Source organism: Eubalaena glacialis, chromosome 6, assembly GCF_028564815.1.
Source record: "Eubalaena glacialis isolate mEubGla1 chromosome 6, mEubGla1.1.hap2.+ XY, whole genome shotgun sequence".
In the NCBI taxonomy this organism is placed as follows: Eukaryota; Metazoa; Chordata; class Mammalia; order Artiodactyla; family Balaenidae; genus Eubalaena; species Eubalaena glacialis.
The window spans coordinates 141,979,191-141,997,505 of record NC_083721.1 but is presented as its reverse complement, the minus strand read 5'-3'; positions in this window follow the sequence as shown (position 1 = coordinate 141,997,505).

The following is an 18,315-nucleotide window of genomic DNA, read 5'->3' as shown; positions in this document are numbered from 1 at the left end:
GTGTGTGTGTGTTACAGAAATGTAAATAAAATTGCAAGGCCTGAAGAGGAAAGTTTTATGGTATAAGGTGGATTTAGCCATGTTGTCTAAGATTCCACAGAGGAAAGCACGAGGGCCCTGTAGCACTTAAAGAGACCCGTGTCATTCATTACTCCTCCAGTCTGTAAATGTGTCTCTAGGCAGCATGTCAGACAACCCTGTGGAAAAATGAGGCCAAATAGACTAAAATAACACATCCCTGTGTATTTTTAGCTTGAAGGATTGTTCTCTTCTCTTCCTTCTCCAGTGTCTCATGTTTGCCCATTTCCCTCTGCTTTGGTTCATTTATGTGCCTCCTCAGGACCAGTGTCCACAAATGCCACTTTTGCATTGGAGGTCTCAAGAACACCCCATGGCTCCCTGCTTCGTTCTTGAGACCATCTGTAATTGGGCCAGTCCCTGGCCACAGTGCCCTGAGGGAGACGGGAAGGCCATCCCCTGTCCCAGCTCCCCACTGGGAAATGAGGCGGCGGCAGCTAAGAGGCAATGACTGCCATGGCTAGTGCTGAGGTGGCATATGGGAAAATCCTCAGATTGGTCTGCTGACCTGTTTCCCAAGCATTCCTGTGTAATGACTTTCACTTTATAAAATGAAATCGGAGTTCTTTTGGCCTGCTAACAAAGCTGATCCTGTAGGCCGTGATGTTTCCTGTGTATGAGAATGGTTGTCTTGAGTGTACTGCCTGGACCGCACACACAGCCAGCTAGGGCCCTTCAACCCCAAACACATTTGAAGGGGAGGGGTCCCTGTGGGGAGGGGCTGGACAGTAGTCATAGCCGTTCTGTACAATTAGAGTCAGCCCTCCCGCTCCCGGAGAGAGGAGGGACAGGCAGTGAGGCTCAGGCGGCATGCTTGCTGGGTGTCCTCACTCTGCCATCTGTCCCTGACTGCTTGAGAGGGCTCTAAGGGGCAGGGGAGGCAAGAGGAACCCTTGTCTGTTGCTGGTCTGTTGCTTTATGTATTCTCTCCCCTTCTTTTGAAGGCTGGAAGATGGCTATCCTGGGTAAGAGCAAAACTGATGAGGACTAGTACAGAGTTGTCCTTTGAAATCAGCTTGTAAAGAAGATGGACCTGGTGGGGGACGGGGACTGACAGGCTTCCTCATGGAGCGAGGGGCAAGCCCAGCCCCAGAGCAGTTTGTTGGGGGAGAGCCTCGACCAGCCCCTGGCTCCCCACCTCCAGTCCAGGGCTCTTTCCTCCAAGTGGCTCCAGCAAGTGCGTCCCACACCCGGCTTCAGCCCCAGAATGCTGCTAAATGCCCCCTCCTCGGAAGTCCTTTCACCCGTTTCCTCCACTAGGTCTGACCAATGTTACTTGGATTTTAGTGGCTGAGCTGGATAAAAACAGGATATTTAAAGTAGAAAGTGGGGAGCAGCGTGATGTAGTAGGGTAAGCGTGGGCTTTTGTTGTCAGAAGTCAGTTGTGGCCTCACCACTCACTCTGCTTGAACCTCAGATTCCTTAACTTGTAAGACATGGATAATTGTCCTGAGACCTACCAGAGGTGGCCGATCTGGCCGACCACGTGCCCTGGAGACGGGAGTGACACTAAGGCAAGCTGAACAGGCTGACGAGGACCCGGCCATAAGAAAAGGCCCCTCTACCTTTGCCAGGAGTTGCCTGAGGGGACGCCTGTAAACGAGGCCCACGGTTCCCTCCAAGCACAACTTGGAGTCGTCTCTGTCCTCAGGAGCAATGATGGCCCCAAATTCCTGCCCCATAAAGGAAAGGCTGCAGATCTTTCACCTGGAATATTTAAAGCTGGCCTAATGACACGCACACCTCTGACACCCAGCCAGGTAACCTCTCAGTAACCCCACTTTAAAAGGTAGTGGTTGTAAAACATACTTCTAGTTAAATGAATGAGGTGACATAGTCTATCATGGTTTGGGCCAGTGGATTGGGGTAAGAAATAATAAAAACATGGCTTCAGTTCTCTTGCCTCGGTGCCCCCATGTTTATTCTCCCTGGGACACTTCCATTACTGCACCCCAGATTAAGACAGAGGAGCAGAGTCTTCTGCAGGTTGGGTGCCCAGGAGATCCAGGAAAGCAAGGCCACAGTTTGTTTAGTAGCAAAACTCTGTGACAACATTTGCTAAATCATAGACTGCCAGGAGTCAACCAGTATTGCCTTGTCTTCACAGGCAGAAAATAGCCCCAGAAGGGTAGTGAGTACTGGTTTACAGTGCTATAGAAAATAGCATAAGTACTATAGTGCTCTTTAGTAAGGTATATATACCATATACAGTATAGAATATATATATTATACTATGCAGTGTATACCGTATACGATACTATATGGTACTATTAATTTCATTTGAGTTTTTGATACATACTACATACAACAATACTAATTGTGTTACGCTATTTGGAATATAAACATCTGGGTTCAAGTCCAGGACTTGGCCCATACAAGTAGTCAATTTCTCCAAGCCTCAGTCTTCCCATTTCTAAGACTGAGATCCTGTTACCTGTAGCACAGGACTGCTACCAGATTAAATGAGTGCTTCATTTACTATAGAGTTACAGTCAAGTGCTTGTTATTTCTATTAGTTTGTATTCCCCAAGAAAATGACTTAATCCATACTCCTCTTCACGAAGCGGTCATATTTAATCTGACAGGGCCCTTTGAAAGGGCCCAGGATTTGGATGAGCCACCACAAGGTGGCTCTAGATGCCAGATATTCCCACTAGCCTCAGCTGGGCCCCAATCTTAATTGCAGTTAAAGCGTGTCCATTTTTATTGTCTTTGAAGAGGAAGGGAAATGCTTACAAATGTGTTTTCTAGGTCAACTTTAGCTCATAAGATCAATTTTGGCCTCACAGTGGGGATAAGAAAGCAAGGGTGCTTTTCTCCAGCACTTATTCTACTTTACCTACTGAAGGCAACATTTTTAGGCAATGGGCTCTGAAAGTGTCTGCAAGGCCTCACCCCTCCTCATCCTCAAGTGGTTCTGTGGACTTGCTTTTACGTTGCCAGGGTTTAAAGCAAGAGAAGGGACTGCAGCGTGGACACTTGTTTGCCTCACACATTATTCAGTTGTCTTTGACAGCCTTTGGTTCCCTATTTCACAGTTGTCAATCAAGGGAGGGAAAATTGTGAAGTAAATCGTGTCTACCAAAAGAGTGTTTTCCAGGACCAAGTTTGCTGTTGGGGAACAAATATTTAACAGAAACTTAAATAGGCTCCATTAATGAAACCAAAAATTAGCTGCTTTTTCACTTTTCCTTTCTGCCCTTCTCAGATGTGTGGCATTTCATTAGATAGTATTCAGTAGGTACCGGCTGGGCACAGGGTCCCATGGGGTCACTGTGGCTGGAGTACAGGATTGGGAAGGGAGGCAGTGCGGGCACATGCTGAGAGGTAGCCCTGGCCGAGTCTTCACTCAGCCAAAGCAAGACAGCTAGGAAGCCAAACACAACCACCAGAGGAAAGAGAAACAGGAAGAAAGGCTATGGGAAACCTGAGCGTGACAACCGTCATCATTTAGAAAGAATATTTCCACATTTTCACAGTAGAGGCATCATACGCTCTGGTCTGGGGCATGGCCGTGAAGATGAGAACGTGACACACGGCTCCTTCAGAGTATCTTACCAAGCACGTCTAGAAAAACATCAAGACTAGCAAAATGAGACAATTCCCAGAGGAATTATAACTGCTAAAAATATGGTCAACTCTAGTTAGAAATAATCACAAATTAAATTGAGACTCTCCTTTTTCCTACCAAATGGATAAAGCTTAAAAAACAATACTCCATGCTGGTAAAGAAATAGATGTTCAGATTTGTTCAACTACAGCTGATACTTTTTCTTCTTTATACTTTTCTGAAGTTTCCATGTTTTCTGTAATGAGCATATATTGCTTTTACATTAAGAAAAAAAGTAATCTAGCATCCTCAGAACTCCTTTGAAAACCTCATAAGTTAAATGAACTAAAATCCTTGTGACAAATCTGCTAGAAATACCTTTTTAACCTTTAAGATTCTTACCCACCAGGAACGAGAAGACACCTCCCAGAAATAAGAGAATGGGTATCTTAGGATATTCTTTTTGTTCCCAGTGCTCTGGACTCATGGGGAGGTGCCTTGGATGGGAAATTTTCATCTGTTGGGCTGGGCCTTCCATGGCTGCTTTGAATTTGGAAACGCATATCCTTCAGTCCCTTGGAGAATTTTACTCTAAATTTTTATTTAGTTATTCCTCACCACTACCAACACACACATACACACACCCCACATGTATTTTCTCTCTTTCTGGAACTCTTATTAAAATGTTTCACTTCCTGAACTCATGCCATAATTTTACAATCTGTTCTCTCCTTCTCTGCCATCTCTCTTTCTTAACATTTTGCTTTCTGGGAGATTTAGCTCACAGTCCTTTCATTGAGTTTTTAAATTTCTGCTTTTACAATTTTAATTTCCAAGAACATTTTTTATTCTTTCAGTGTCCATTTTATTTTATAAATTTATTTATGTATTTATGTATGTATGTATGTATGTATGTATGTATTTATTTTTGGCTACATTGGGTCTTCTTTGCTGCACGCGGGCTTTCTTTAGTTGTGTCGAGCGGGGGCTTCTCTTCATTGTGGTGTGCAGGCTTCTCATTGTGGTGGCTTCTCTTGTTGCAGATCAACGGCTCTAGGCGTGCAGGCTTCAGTAGTTGTGGCACGCAGTCCCAGTAGTTGTGTCTCATGGGCCCTAGAGCGCAGGCTCCATAGTTGTGGTGCACGGACTTAGTTGCTCCGCGGCATGTGGGATCTTCCCGGACCAGGGCTCGAACCCATGTCCCCTGCATTGGCAGGCATGTTCTTAAACACTGCACCACCAAGGAAGCCCTCAATGTCCTTTTTTTTTTAAACAATGTTTTTATAATTTATTTTATTATTTATTTATTTTTGGCTGCGTTGGGTCTTCATTGCTGTGTGCGGGCTTTCTCTAGTTGTGGCGAGCAGGGGCTACTCTTCGTTGCAGTGTGCGGGCTCCTCATTGCGGTGGCTTCTCTTGTTGCGGAGCACAGGCTCTAGGTGCGCGGGCTTCAGTAGTTGCGGCTTGTGGGCTCAGTAGTTGTGGCTCACAGGCTCTAGAGCGCAGGCTCAGTAGTTGTGGCGCACGGGCTTAGTTACTCCGTGGCATGTGGGATCTTCCCGGACCAGGGCTTGAACCCACGTCCCCTGCATTGGCAGGCGAATTCTTAACCACTGTGCCACCAGGGAAGCCCTGTCCATTTTTTTTTTTTTTGTCCATTTTTAAAATAGCAATTTAGTCATGTTTCATGGAAGCAATGTCTTCTCTGATCTAAGGCATATACTTTCCACAGGGGCAAAGTTGTCACCCAGAGGGGCAAAAATCGGTTCTTTGGGGGTTGGCGAAAAATACTAGATAGTACAATAAATTGTGGCCCTCCAAAACTCAACCATATTTGACAAAATCATATTCTTTAATATTTAATTTCTGTCATTAGGAAAAAATAAGTTTTGATTCTAATTTTTCTCCTTAGAGATGTGGTTTAGTTTTCATCTCCCTATATAGTCTCCCTATCAGTCTGGATTCTCCAGAGAAACAGAACCAATATATATAATTATATATAATATATATTGTATGTATAATAATATATGTATACATTATATAATTATATAACATAAATACATAATTGTATATTTTTTCTTTAGTCAGCTTTTTATTATGATTTTGTTATTTGATTTTATCCACACAGTTAGATGTTCAAGTTCTTTATCCACTCAACCAAGTGAAGACATTTAATAGACAGACAAATGGATGGATTTGGGGGTATATTAAGGATAATGTAAACTGTTAGCAAAACAAATAAGTGTCTGACATTTAGAGAGGAAAAATCAGAAGGGGAATAGAGAAATTCACAAAAAAGCAAAGAGATGATGGGTAATTTAAAAATAAATAAGTAAATAAATAAGGAGAGAGAGAGAGATTATAAGTAAATAAATGAGAGAGAGAGAGAGAGATTGGCTTACCATAAGGAATTGGCTCACACAGTTATGGAGGCTGAGAAGTCCAGGATCTACAGTTATCAAGCTGGAGGCTCAGGGGAGCAGACAGTATAGTTCCAGTCCAAGTCTGATGGCCTAAGAAGCAAGATTGTTGATGGTTTAAGTCCAAGTCTGAGTCTGAGTCTGAAAGCAGGGGAAGACCAATGTCCCAGGTCAAAGACAGGCAGAGAGAAAAATTCTTTTTTACTCAGCCTTTTATTCTATTCAGGCCTTCAACAGATTGAATGAGGCCCACCCACACTGGGGAGGGCAATCTGCTTTACTCAGTCTACTGATTCAAACGTTAACCTCATCCAGAAACAGCCTCACAGACACACTCAGAAATGATGTTTCACCTATCTGGGTATTCTGAGGCCCAGTCATCACACTCCATTTCTTTTTTTTTTTTCTTTCCTGTTTTGGTCTAAACCTTTATTGTTAGGAGCTGTCCTCAGGTTTGTGATGATCCTTGGTTTTCCATTCATATTTTTAAACGGGGAGCTAAAAGCTGGTTAGAACTCTGAGCATCAGGAGTTGTCGATGTGGGCTTCTCTGTATGGCAGTCTGCCTGTTGCTTTATATAACCCACATTTTGATATCTTTAGATCTCTCCAGAAAATAATCTTCCAGTCCCTGCCTGGAAGATACCATCCTAGCTACCCGTGGTCTGGGAGCCAAGCCAGTGAGGGGTGGGGAAAATCTCAGTGTTCGGCATGTAAGCTTTCTCCTAGTTCACTGTGAAAATCTTTAGTACTACCTTCAGAACAGTGCCCCATCCTTAAGGTTGCCTGGTGTGCCGTTATCCAGAGACTTTTGTTTGTAGCCACTAGTCTTGTTGTGGGGTTGGGGACATACAGTTGTCTGGCTCTGTGTGCATTGGGAGGGGGTTGGGAGTATAGATGCTCTTTAATGATTTTCAACCAGTTCTCCTGTTTTTAGTCCCATCTGCACCCACACTTCTAGAAATAGCTGGTGCCACCAAGTCCTGGGCCACAGAGCCTTTGGGAGTTCTCAATGCAAACTGAGTTGCTCCTTGTCTTTCCTCACTATGGGCTTAAGGTTCGGCTTCTCATCTACAAGTCAGCTGTAATTCATCCTCCTGTGTTCAAGCCTCCCACATTTTATCATCTCTTTATGGTTTTGTGCAGTAAAGAATCCTTTTGTTGTCATTTTAGTGGGGTTTCCAGAAGGAGCTGAAATAAGTACATGTGCTTAGTCTGTACATGCAGACTAATTAGTTGGGTTGGGAAGGAAAAGGTAGCACACAGACTGGTGGACAATTTGAGCAGGGAGTAGTGTGGCATGGTTGCCAAGGATAAAGGGCCTGACAGATCTGGAGGGGTGGAGGCAACTCAGGGGAGCTGAACTGGTGGTATGTGCTTCGAACTTAAGAAAGGTTCGTTCCAGGTATTGCCTTGACAGAGTCCAAGGTGTTGCTGAATCAGGATCAGGTAGCTATTCAGAGAGCTGCTTCAAGTCGTATCCCAATGTATGCATCAAGGACCTTAGAAATAGCCATACTTTTTTTCCATTAACTTCATTTTTAGGATTCTTGCCTAAGAGAGAAGCTTATATATATTTATTAGCATATATATATATATATGTATATATATATAGTAGCTTCTCTTAGGAAAGTATACATATGTGTATATATGGACTTTTTCACAAAGATGTTCATTAGCAGCATTTTTATAATACCAAATATTAGAAATAGTCTAAACCAGGGCTTAACAAACGATGGCCCATTGGTCAAATCCAGCCCTCCTCCTACTTTTGTAGATGGAGTTGTGCTGAAGCACAGCCACCCCCAAGTACATATCGTTTATGTCTCCTTTCCTGCTATAACAGCAGAGACTATGGCCAGCAAAGCCTAAATACTTACTGTCTGGTCCTTTAAGAAAAAGTTTGCTGACCCTTGGTCTGAATGACTAGTAGAAAAGTGGTCAAGCCAACTCAGGTGCATCATACATTGAAATAGAATATAGTCAATGAACGCTGAATCTAGGAAAAAGTTGGTTTTTTTAAAACTGTAAAAAAAACCACATAACATAAAATTTACCTTCTTAACCATTTTTAAGTGTACAGTTCAATAGTGTTAACTATGTTCACATTGTTGTGAAACAGAGCTTCATCTTGCAAAACTGAAACTCTCTACCCATTAAATAACATTTCCCTTTCCCCAGCCTGGTATTCTAATTTCTGTTTCTATGAATTTGAATACTTTAGATGCCACAGATGAGTGGAATCATGCAAGTTTTGTCGTTTTGTGACTGGCTTATTTCACTTAGCATAGTGTCCTCAAGCTTCATCCATGTTGTAGCATGTGACAGAATTTCCTTCCTTCTTAAGGCTGAATAAAATTCTATTTTACGTATATACCACACTTTGTTCATCCATCAATAGGTATTTGGGTTGCTTCTGCCTTTTGGCTATTGTGAATAATGCTGCTATGAACATGGGTGTACAAATATTTCTGTGAGACCCTGCTTCCAATTCTTTTGGCTATAAACCCAGAAGTAGCATGACTGGATCATATAGTAGTTCTATTTTTAATTTTTTGAGGAAACTTAATGCTATTTTCCATAGTAATTGTACCATTCCCCCCACCTTTTTATTGAAGTATAGGTGACATACAATATTTTGTTAGTTCCAGGTGGACAACATAGTGGTTTGACATTTATATGCAATACAAATTGATCACCATGATAAGTCTAATAACCGTCTGCCACCCTAAAAAGTTATTACAATATTATTGACTATATTCCCTATGCTGTACATTACATCCCCGTAACTTATTTATCTTTTAAGTAGAAGTTTGTACCTCTTAATCCCCTTCACCTATTTTGCCCAACTCCCCACCTGCTCCCCTCTGGCTACCACCAGTTTGTTCTCTGTATCTATGAGTCTGTTTCTGTTTTGTTGTGCTTGTTTGTTTCTTTTGTTTTTTATATTCCACATATAAGTGAAATCATACAGTATTTGTCTTTCTCTGTCTGACTTATTTCACTTAGAATAATACTAAATCCATCCATGTTGTCACAAGTGGCAAGATTTCATTCTTTTTTATGGCTGACTAATATACCCTTGTGTATACAGTTGACCCTTGAACAACCCCAGGGGTTACAGGTACCACCCCTCTGTGCAGTTGAAAATCCATGTATAACTTTTGAGTTGGCCCTCTGTATCCATAGTTCAATCCACAGGTGAATCCACAGATTCAACCAACTGCATATTATGTAGTACTATAGTAGTTATTTATTGAAAAAAAAATTGTATAAGTGGACCCATGCAGTTCAAACCCATGTTTTTCAAGGGTCAACTGTGTATACCACATCTTCTTTATCCATTCATCTATGGATGGACACTTAAGTTGCTTCCATATCTTGGCTATTGTAAATAATGCTGTAATGAATGTAGGAGTGAATATATCTTTTTGAATTAGTGTTTTCATTTTTTTCAGATAAATACCCAGAAGTGAAACTGCTGGATTATATGGTAGTTCTATTTTTAGTTTTTTGAGGAACCTCCATACTGTCTTCCATAGTGGCTGCACCAATTTACATTCCCACCAACAGTGCATGTGGTTTCCCTTTTCTCCACATCCTTGACAATACGTATTTGTCTTTTTGATAATAGAATAACAGATAATAACATTCTGACAGGTGTGAGGTGATATCTCCTTGTGGTTTTGATTTGCATTTCCCTGATGATTAGTGCTGTTGAGCATCTTTTCATGTGTCTGTTGGCCATCTTGTGCAAAAGCTTTTTAGTTTGATGTAGTCCCATTTGTTTATCTTTGTTTTTGTTCCCCTTGCCTGAGGAGACAAATCCAAAAAATATTGCTAAGACCAATGTCAAAGACCATACTGGCTATGTTTTCTACCAGGAGTTTTATGGTTTCAAGTCTTACATTTAAGTCTTTAATCCATTTGGGGTTTATTTTTTGTATATGGTGTAAGATAGTGGTACAGTTTTTTTCTTTTCTTTTCTTTTTGCATGTAACTGTCTAGTTTTCCCAGCATCATTTATTAAAAAGACCATCTCTTCCCCCCTCCTCTGTTGTAAATTAATTGACCATGTACACGTGGGTTTGTTTCTGAGCTGTCTATTGTGTTCCATTGGTCTATGTTTTTTTGTGCTCGTACCATAGTTTTGATTACTATAGCTTTGTAGTATAGTTTGAAATCAGTGAGCATGATATACCCAGATTTGTTCATCCTTAAGATTGCTTTGGCTATTTGGGGTCTTTTGTAGTTCCATAAAAATTTTAGGATTATTTGTTCTACTTCTGTGAAAAATGCCATTGGTATATTGATAGGGATTGCACTGAATCTGTAGATTGACTTGGGTAGTTTGGACATTTTAACAATATTAATTATTCCAATCCATGAGTACAGTATGTCTTTCCATTTATTTGTGTCATCTTCAATTTCTTTCATCAATGTCTTACCGTTTTCCAAGTACAGGTCCTTCACCTCCTTGGTTAAATTTATTCCTAGGTATTTTATTCTTTTTGATGCAGTTATAAATGGGATTGTTTTCTTAATTTCTCTGACATTTCATTATTAGTGTATAGAAATACAACAGATCTCTGTACATTGATTTTATATCCTACAGCTTTATGGAATTCATTTATTAGTTCTAATAGTTTTTTTTGTGGAGTCTTTAGTGTTTTCTATATATCGTATCATGCCATCTGTATAGTGACAGTTTTATTTCTTTTCTAATTTGGATGCTTTTTATCCTTTTTTTTTTTTTTCTTATCTGATTGCTCTTGCTAGGATTTCCAATACTATGTTGCATAAAAGTGGCAAGAACGGGTATTCTTATCTTGTTCCTGATCTTAGAGAAAAAGCTTTTAGCATTTCACTGTTGAGTATGATGTTGGCCATAGATTTGTATATGTGGCCTTTAGTATGTTGAGGTGTGTTCCCTCTATACCCACTTTGTTGAGAGTTTTTACCATAAATGGGTGTTGAATTTTGTCACATGCTTTTTCTGCATCTATTGAGATGATCAAGTGATTTTTATCATTCATTTTGTTAATGTGGGTATCATGTTAATTGATTTGTGGATATTGAACCATCCTTGCATCTCTGGAATAAATCCCACTTGATCATGGTGTACGATTCTTTTACTGTATTGTTGAATTTGATTTGCTAATATTTTCTTGAGGATTTTTGCATATATGTTCATCAGGGATTTTGGCCTATAGTTTTTTTTTTTTGGTAGTGTCTATCTGATTTTGGTATCAGGGTAATGCTGGCCCTGTAACATGAGTTTGGAAGCATTCCTTCCTCTTCAATTTTTGGAATGCAGTTGACCCTTGAACAATATGAGGGTTAATTCACATATAACTTATAGTCGGCCCTCCATATTCATGGCTCCTCCACATACATGGATTCAACCAAACACAGGCCATGTAGTACTGTAGTATTTACTATTGAAAAATATCTTCATATAAGTGGACCCATGCAGTTCAAACCTGCGTTGTTCAAGGGTCAACTGTAGTTTGCAAACAATAGGTATTAACTCCTTTAAAAGTTTGGTAGAATTCACCTGTAAAGGCATCTGGTCCTGGACCTTTGTTTTTGGGAATTTTTAAATTACTGATTCAGTTTCATTACTAGTGGTCAGTCTGTTCAGATTTTCTAATTCTTCTTTATTCAGCCTTGGAAGAGTGTATGTTTCTAGGAATTTATCCATTTCTTCTAGATTGTCCAATTTGTTGGAGTGTAATTGTTGGTATTAACCTCCTATGATCCTTAATATTTCTGTGGTGTCAGTTGTAACTTCTCTTTCATTGCTGATCTTATTTATTTGAGCCCTTTCTCTTTTTTTCTTGATGAGTCTAGCCAAAGGTTTATCAATTTTGTTTATTTTCTCAAAGAACCAGCTCTTAGTTTCGTTGATCTTTTATTTTCTTTTTTAGTCTCTATTTCATTTATTACCATTCTGATCTTTATTATTTCCTTCCATCTGTTAACTTTGGGCTTTGTTTGTTCTTCTTTTTCTAGTTCCTTTAAGTGTAAGGTTAGATTGTTTATTTGAGGTTTTTCTTGTTTCCTGTTGGAGATCTGTATCACTATAAACCTCCCTCTTAGAACTGCTTTTGCTGTGTCCCATAAATTTTGGAACAGTGTGTTTCCATTTTCATTTGTCTCAAGGTATTTTTTGATTTCTCTTTGATTTTTGTTGACCCATTGGTTGTTCAGAAGTATGTTGTTTAGCCTACATGTGTTGGGTGAGTTGCAGTTTTTTCCTTGTAGTTGATTTCTAATGTCATACCATTGTGGTCAGAAAAGATCCTTGATGTGATTTCAGTCTTAAATTCTCTGAAACTTGTTTTGTAGCCTGTCATGTGATCTATCCTGGAGAACGTTCCATGTGCACTTGAAAAGAAGGTGTATTCTATTGTTTTCTGGTGGAATGTTCTGTAGATATCTATTAAGTTCATCTGGTCTAATGCATCATTTAAGACCAATGTTTCCTTATTGATTTTCCATCTGGATTATCTATTCTTTGATTTAAGTGGGGTGTTAAAGTTCCGTACTATTATTATATTGCTCTCTGTTTCTCCCTTTATGTCTGTTAATATTTGCTTTTTGTATCTAGGTGCTCCTACATTGGGTGCATAGATATTTACAAATGTTATAGCCTTTTGTTGGGTTGATTGTTTTATCACTTTGTAATGCCCTCCTTTTTCTCTTGTTAAAGTCTTTGTTTTAGAGTTTATTTTGTCTGATGTAAGTATTGCTACCCTAGCTGCCTTTTTGTTTGTATTTGCATAGAATATCTTTTTCCTTCCCTTCACTTTCAGTTTCTGTGTGAGATCTGAAGTGAGTCTCTTATAGGCAGCATGTATATGGGTCTTGTTTTTTATTCATTCAGCTACCTGATGTCTTTTGATTGGAGCATTTAGTCCATTTACATTTAAAGTTACTATTGATAAGTATGTACTTATTTGTCATTTTATTAATTGTTTTAGGGTTGTTTTTGTAGCTATTTTTTGTTCCTTTCTTCTTCTTTTGCTCTCTTCTCTTGTGATTTAATGACTATCTTTAGTGGTATGTTTGGATTCATTTCTCTTTTCCTACGTGTCTATCTGTCGTATGTTTTTGGTTTGTGGTTACCATGAGGTTCATATATAACAATCTGTGTACACAGCAGTCTTTTTTAAGTTGATGGTCACTTAAGTTTGAGTGCATCCTAAAAGCACTACATTTTTACTACCCTCCCCATCACATTTTATGTTTTAATGTCATACTTATATCTTTTTATTTTGTATATCACTTAACTGATTATTTTAGACATGATGATTTTACTACCTTTGTCCTTTAACCTTCATACTAGCTTTTTTTTTTTTTTAATATTTATTTATTTAATTTTGGCTGTTGGGTCTTCTGTGCGAGTTGGGTTTCTGTGCGAGGGCTTTCTCTAGTTGCGGTGAGTGGGGGCCATTCTTCATCACGGTGCGCAGACCTCTCACTGTCGTGGCCTCTCGTTGCGGAGCACAAGCTCCAGACGCACAGGCTCAGTAGCTGTGGCTCACGGGCCTAGTTGCTCCGTGGCATGTGGGATCTTCCCAGACCAGGGCTCGAACCCGTGTCCCCCGCATTGGCAGGCAGATTCTCAACCACTACGCCACCAGGGAAGCCCCATACTAGCTTTATAGGTAGTTGATCCACTACCTTTTCTATATGTTTGCCTTTACCAGTGAGATTTTTTTTCTTTCATAATTTTCTTGTTTCTAGTTTTGGCCTTTGTTTTCTGTTTAAATAAGTCCCTTTAACATTTTTTTTCTAAGACCGGTTTAGTGGTGATGAACTCCTTTAGCTTTTGCTCATCTGGGAAACTCTAAATCTCTCCTTCAAATCTGAATCATGACCTTGCCAAGTAGAGTACTCTTGGTTGTAGGTGTTTCCTTTCACCACTTTAAATATATCATTCCAGTCCCTTCTGGCCTATAAAGTCTCTACTGAAAAATTAGTTGATAGTCTTTTGGGTATTCCCTTGTATGTAACTAGTTTTTCTCTTACTGCTTTTAAGATTCTCTTTATTTTTAACCTTTGACATTTTAATCATAATATGTCTTGGTGTGGATCTTTCGGTTCATTTTGTTTGAACCAGTTCATTTTGTTTCATCCCTGGACTTGGATGTGTTTCCTTCCCCAGTTCTGAGAAATTTTCAGCCATTATTTCTTCAGATAGGTTTTCTGTCCCTTTCTGTCTCTCTCTTCTCCTTCTGGGATCCCTATACTGTGAATGTTAGTATGCTTGATGTTTTCCCAGAGATCCCTTAAACTATCCTCATTTTTTAAAAGTCTTTTTTCTTTTTTCTTTTCCAATTGGGTGATTTCCATTACCCTGTCTTCCAGATTGCTGATTCATTCCTCTGCATCCTGTAAACCAGGGGTCCCCAACCCCTGGGCCATCCACAGCCTGTTAGGAACTGGGCCACACAGCAGGAGGTGAGTGGCGGGTGAGCGAGCAAAGCTTCATCTGCCACTCCCCATCGCTCGCATTACCTCCTGAACCATCCCTCCCCACCCCGTCCGTGGAAAAATTGTCTTCCACAAAACCAGTCCCTGCTGCCCAAAAGGTTGGGGACCGCTGCTCTAAACTGCTGTTTATTCCCTCTCGTGTGTTTTTCATTTCAGTTATTATATTCTTCAGTTCTGACTAGTTCTTTTTTATATTTTTATCTCTTTGTTGAAGTTCTCACTGAGTTCGTCCATTCTTCTCCCAATTTGGTAAGCATATTTGTGACTATTATTTTGAACTCTTTACCTGGTAAGTTGTTTATCTCTGTTTCGTTTAGTTCTTTTTCTGAGGTTTTGTCTTGTTCTTTCTTTCAGAAGGTATTTTTCATCTCCTCATTTTGCCTAACTTTCTGTGTTTGTTTCTATGTATCAGGTATATCAGCTGTATCTCCTGGTCTTGGAAGAATGGCTTTACATAGAAAGTGCCCTGTGGAGTTCAGTGGCACAACCCTCCTCCCCACCACCCCAGTCACCAGAGCCAGGTGCTCCAGTGGTATTCCCTGTGTGGGCTGCATGTGCCCTCCTGTTGTGGTTGGGCCACAATTGATGTGAGCGTGCTGGTGTGCAGGGCTGGCCCCCGGAGCAGAAGCCACTTTGGAGGGGCCTGGTTTCAGCTGGGGCCACCCACCAGATGTGGTGGGGTGGGAGCTGCTTTAGATGGGACAGGTCCTCGGGATCACTGGGGTGGGGTGCATGGTTTTAGCTAGACTGATGGAGAGTGATAGATATGGCGCCTGCCAGCACTGGCCCAGCTATGTGGAAAAACAGTTTAAAAAAATGGTGTCTGCCAGCACTTCCATCCCCAGAGAAATTTCTACCAGATCCCTACCTCTGCAACACACATCCTAAGATCAGTCAATGAATCTTTTTCTTGTATGGCCCAGGCGCTTTTCAAGCTGCTGCCTCTGCACTGTGACATAAGGCCAGTGAGTTTGTACACGAGTCTTTCAAGAGTGGAGTATCAATTTCCCAATGCCCTCTGCTGTCCCAGATATAAGCCCTTCTGGTTTTCAAAGCCAGACATTATGGGGGCTCATCTTCCCAGTGTAGGTCCCCCAGGTTGTAGGTCCCCCATGGTATATATTGTGATATACCTCCTGCTGGTAGGTTGCTGCACCAGGGGTGTGGGTGCTGACTAGACTGTGTCTCTCCTCTGCTTACCCATCTCCATGTGGCCTTTTCTTTATATCCTTAGTCATAGGAAATCTGTTCTGCTCATCTTTGGGTCATTCTCAGAGATAGTTGTTCTATGTGTAGTTGTAGTTTTGGTGTGTCTGTGGGAGGAGGTGAGCCCATAATCTTCCTACTCTGCCATATTGATCTGGAACTCAGTAGTTGAAACATTTTACAATCCCACCAGTTGGAACAAGGATTCCAATTTCTCCATATCCTTGACAACACTTGTTATTTTGTGTATTTTTTAAATTAATTAATTAATTAATTTTATTTTTGGCTGCATTGGGTCTTCGTTGCTGCTAGCAGGCTCTCTCTAGTTGCAGCAAGCAGGGGCCACTCTTCGTTGCGGTGCGTGGGCTTCTCATTGTGGTGGCTTCTCTTGTTGCGGAGCACAGGCTCTAGAGTGCAGGCTCAGCAGCTGTGGCGCACGGGCTCAGCTGTTCCGCAGCATGTGGGATCCTCCTGGACCAGGGCTCAAACCCGTGTCCCCTGCACTGGCAGGCGGACTCTTAACCACTGTGCCACCAGGGAAGTCCTATTTTGTGTATTTTTGATAGTAGCCATCCTAATGGATGTGAGGTGATATCTCATTTTGATTTTTATTTATATTTCTCTGATGATTAGTGAAGTTGAATATTTTTTCCTATGCTTATTGGCCATTTATACATCACTTTTGAGAAAATGTCTCTTCCAGTCTTCACCCAATTTTAATTGGGTTATTTGACTTTTTTGTTGTTGAGTTATAGGAGTTCTTTATATATTCTAGCATCCCCTTTTGCTGGAATCCCTTCTTGGTTTTACAGTGGCCTGGGTGTTGTAGCTTCTCAGCTGGTCTCTAGAGTTCTCACAGAGGTATTCTGTTTCATATGTTGTAGGTGTCTCTGTGGGGGAAGGAGGGCCTGTAGCTTCCTAGTCTGCTATCTTGCTGATGTGACTCTCATAGGAAAATGTTTTTAGGATTTTAATAGAATGTTCATGTTGTAATGTTAAGTTAAAAAAAGAAAATCCAAATATAAAATTATACAGTCTGTTCTGAACTATGTAAAAATATTCATAGAAAAAATACTGGTAAGAAATTCAGTACCATAAAATGTTACTACTTTTCTGTACTCAATATTTTACAACAAATATATATATATATATATATATATATGTATACTTTTATAATCAGGGAGGGGAGGAAGGCAATTAAATAAAACAACCAGGAGCTCAGAGGTAGACTTGGGGGTCAGATTAGGAAAGGAGCCTTTGTATTCAGTGATCCAAAGAGCAGAGAAATAGTACTCTGAGGGCATGCAGGGTAGAGTTAGGAAAAAAGAACAGAATGGTGCAATAAGAATAAGAGGAAATGAGTAGAAGTCAAGCCAGTACCTTTGGGACAGAGGGGTGGGGAGAAAAGAAGTGACCTTCTAAGTGAGCCAAGATGTCTGAGGAGTTGACACTGGAACATCCCCACTAGAGGCATACTTTGAAGGGGAAGACTTCTGCCCACTGTGACATGGTCTATGCCCTTTAAACATAAGGGTTGGCACAAGGCAAGGGAACCACAGGGGAAGAGAAAGGGGAAATACCAGGAATTTCAGTCCTTCATGTAATGACAGTCCAAAGGTGCCCAACTTGAGGAAATTCCCCAAAGTAGGGTGACCAGCCATGCCAGTTTGCCAGGACTGTCCTGGCTTTAGCATCACAGTCCTGTATCACAGGACCCTCAGTACCAGGTAACCTGGGCAATTAGTTACCCTACAAGCCATGCTCTTACACACACACACACACACACACACACACACACACACACACGGCTACCTAGCTTTGACAGGTCTTTGAGGTAACTGAGAATGAATTCATCTTTTATTAGACACTTCTACTGAGTGGACAGTTTGGTGGAACTCCATTTATGAATGAGTACTTTTATGCAAAATAGATAAAGGTATTTATCTGGGTAAATGCAGCTAGAGTGTAGCTTGGGGTAGCACCTTTGTGTAGAAGGTGCCCTCTGGCAGACAGAGCTCCTTGCTAGGGCACACAGCTTGGCAAGCAGAGCTGTGGCTGTTTTCCAGGCTCCCATCCTCTTAGCAGGTATTTTCATGTGGTACACAAACCACACAATCATTGGTGGTGGGCAGGCCTGCCACTCAGACTCCAAAGGATTTGTTTTCTGTCCCAGATGTCTCTAACATCAGCAATGCCAGAGAAAAGAAAACATTTTCCTATTCACTGAACTATATATTTATTTTTTAGCCTAGGGACTTTGCCATGTGTGTAAAATCCAAAATAAACACTGGATTAAAAAATTTTTTCACACATAGAATAAGGACCTACTGGAAATAGATGAAAAAGAAATAAAAAGACATCTGGAGGGGAAATGCTGTAGCCAAGGATGAGACTGGAGGTGGAGCTCAGCCCTTTGATCTGCTTCTCTGATTCCAAGGAGAAGGAACTCACACGTAGGCACAAGCATGGAGACTACCTGTTTCTTTTCAGCAGGCCCTTGGCTCAGTCAGTGCTATAAAGGTCACCTTGTCAGACCTTCACTACGTCTTTCTCCTTTCAG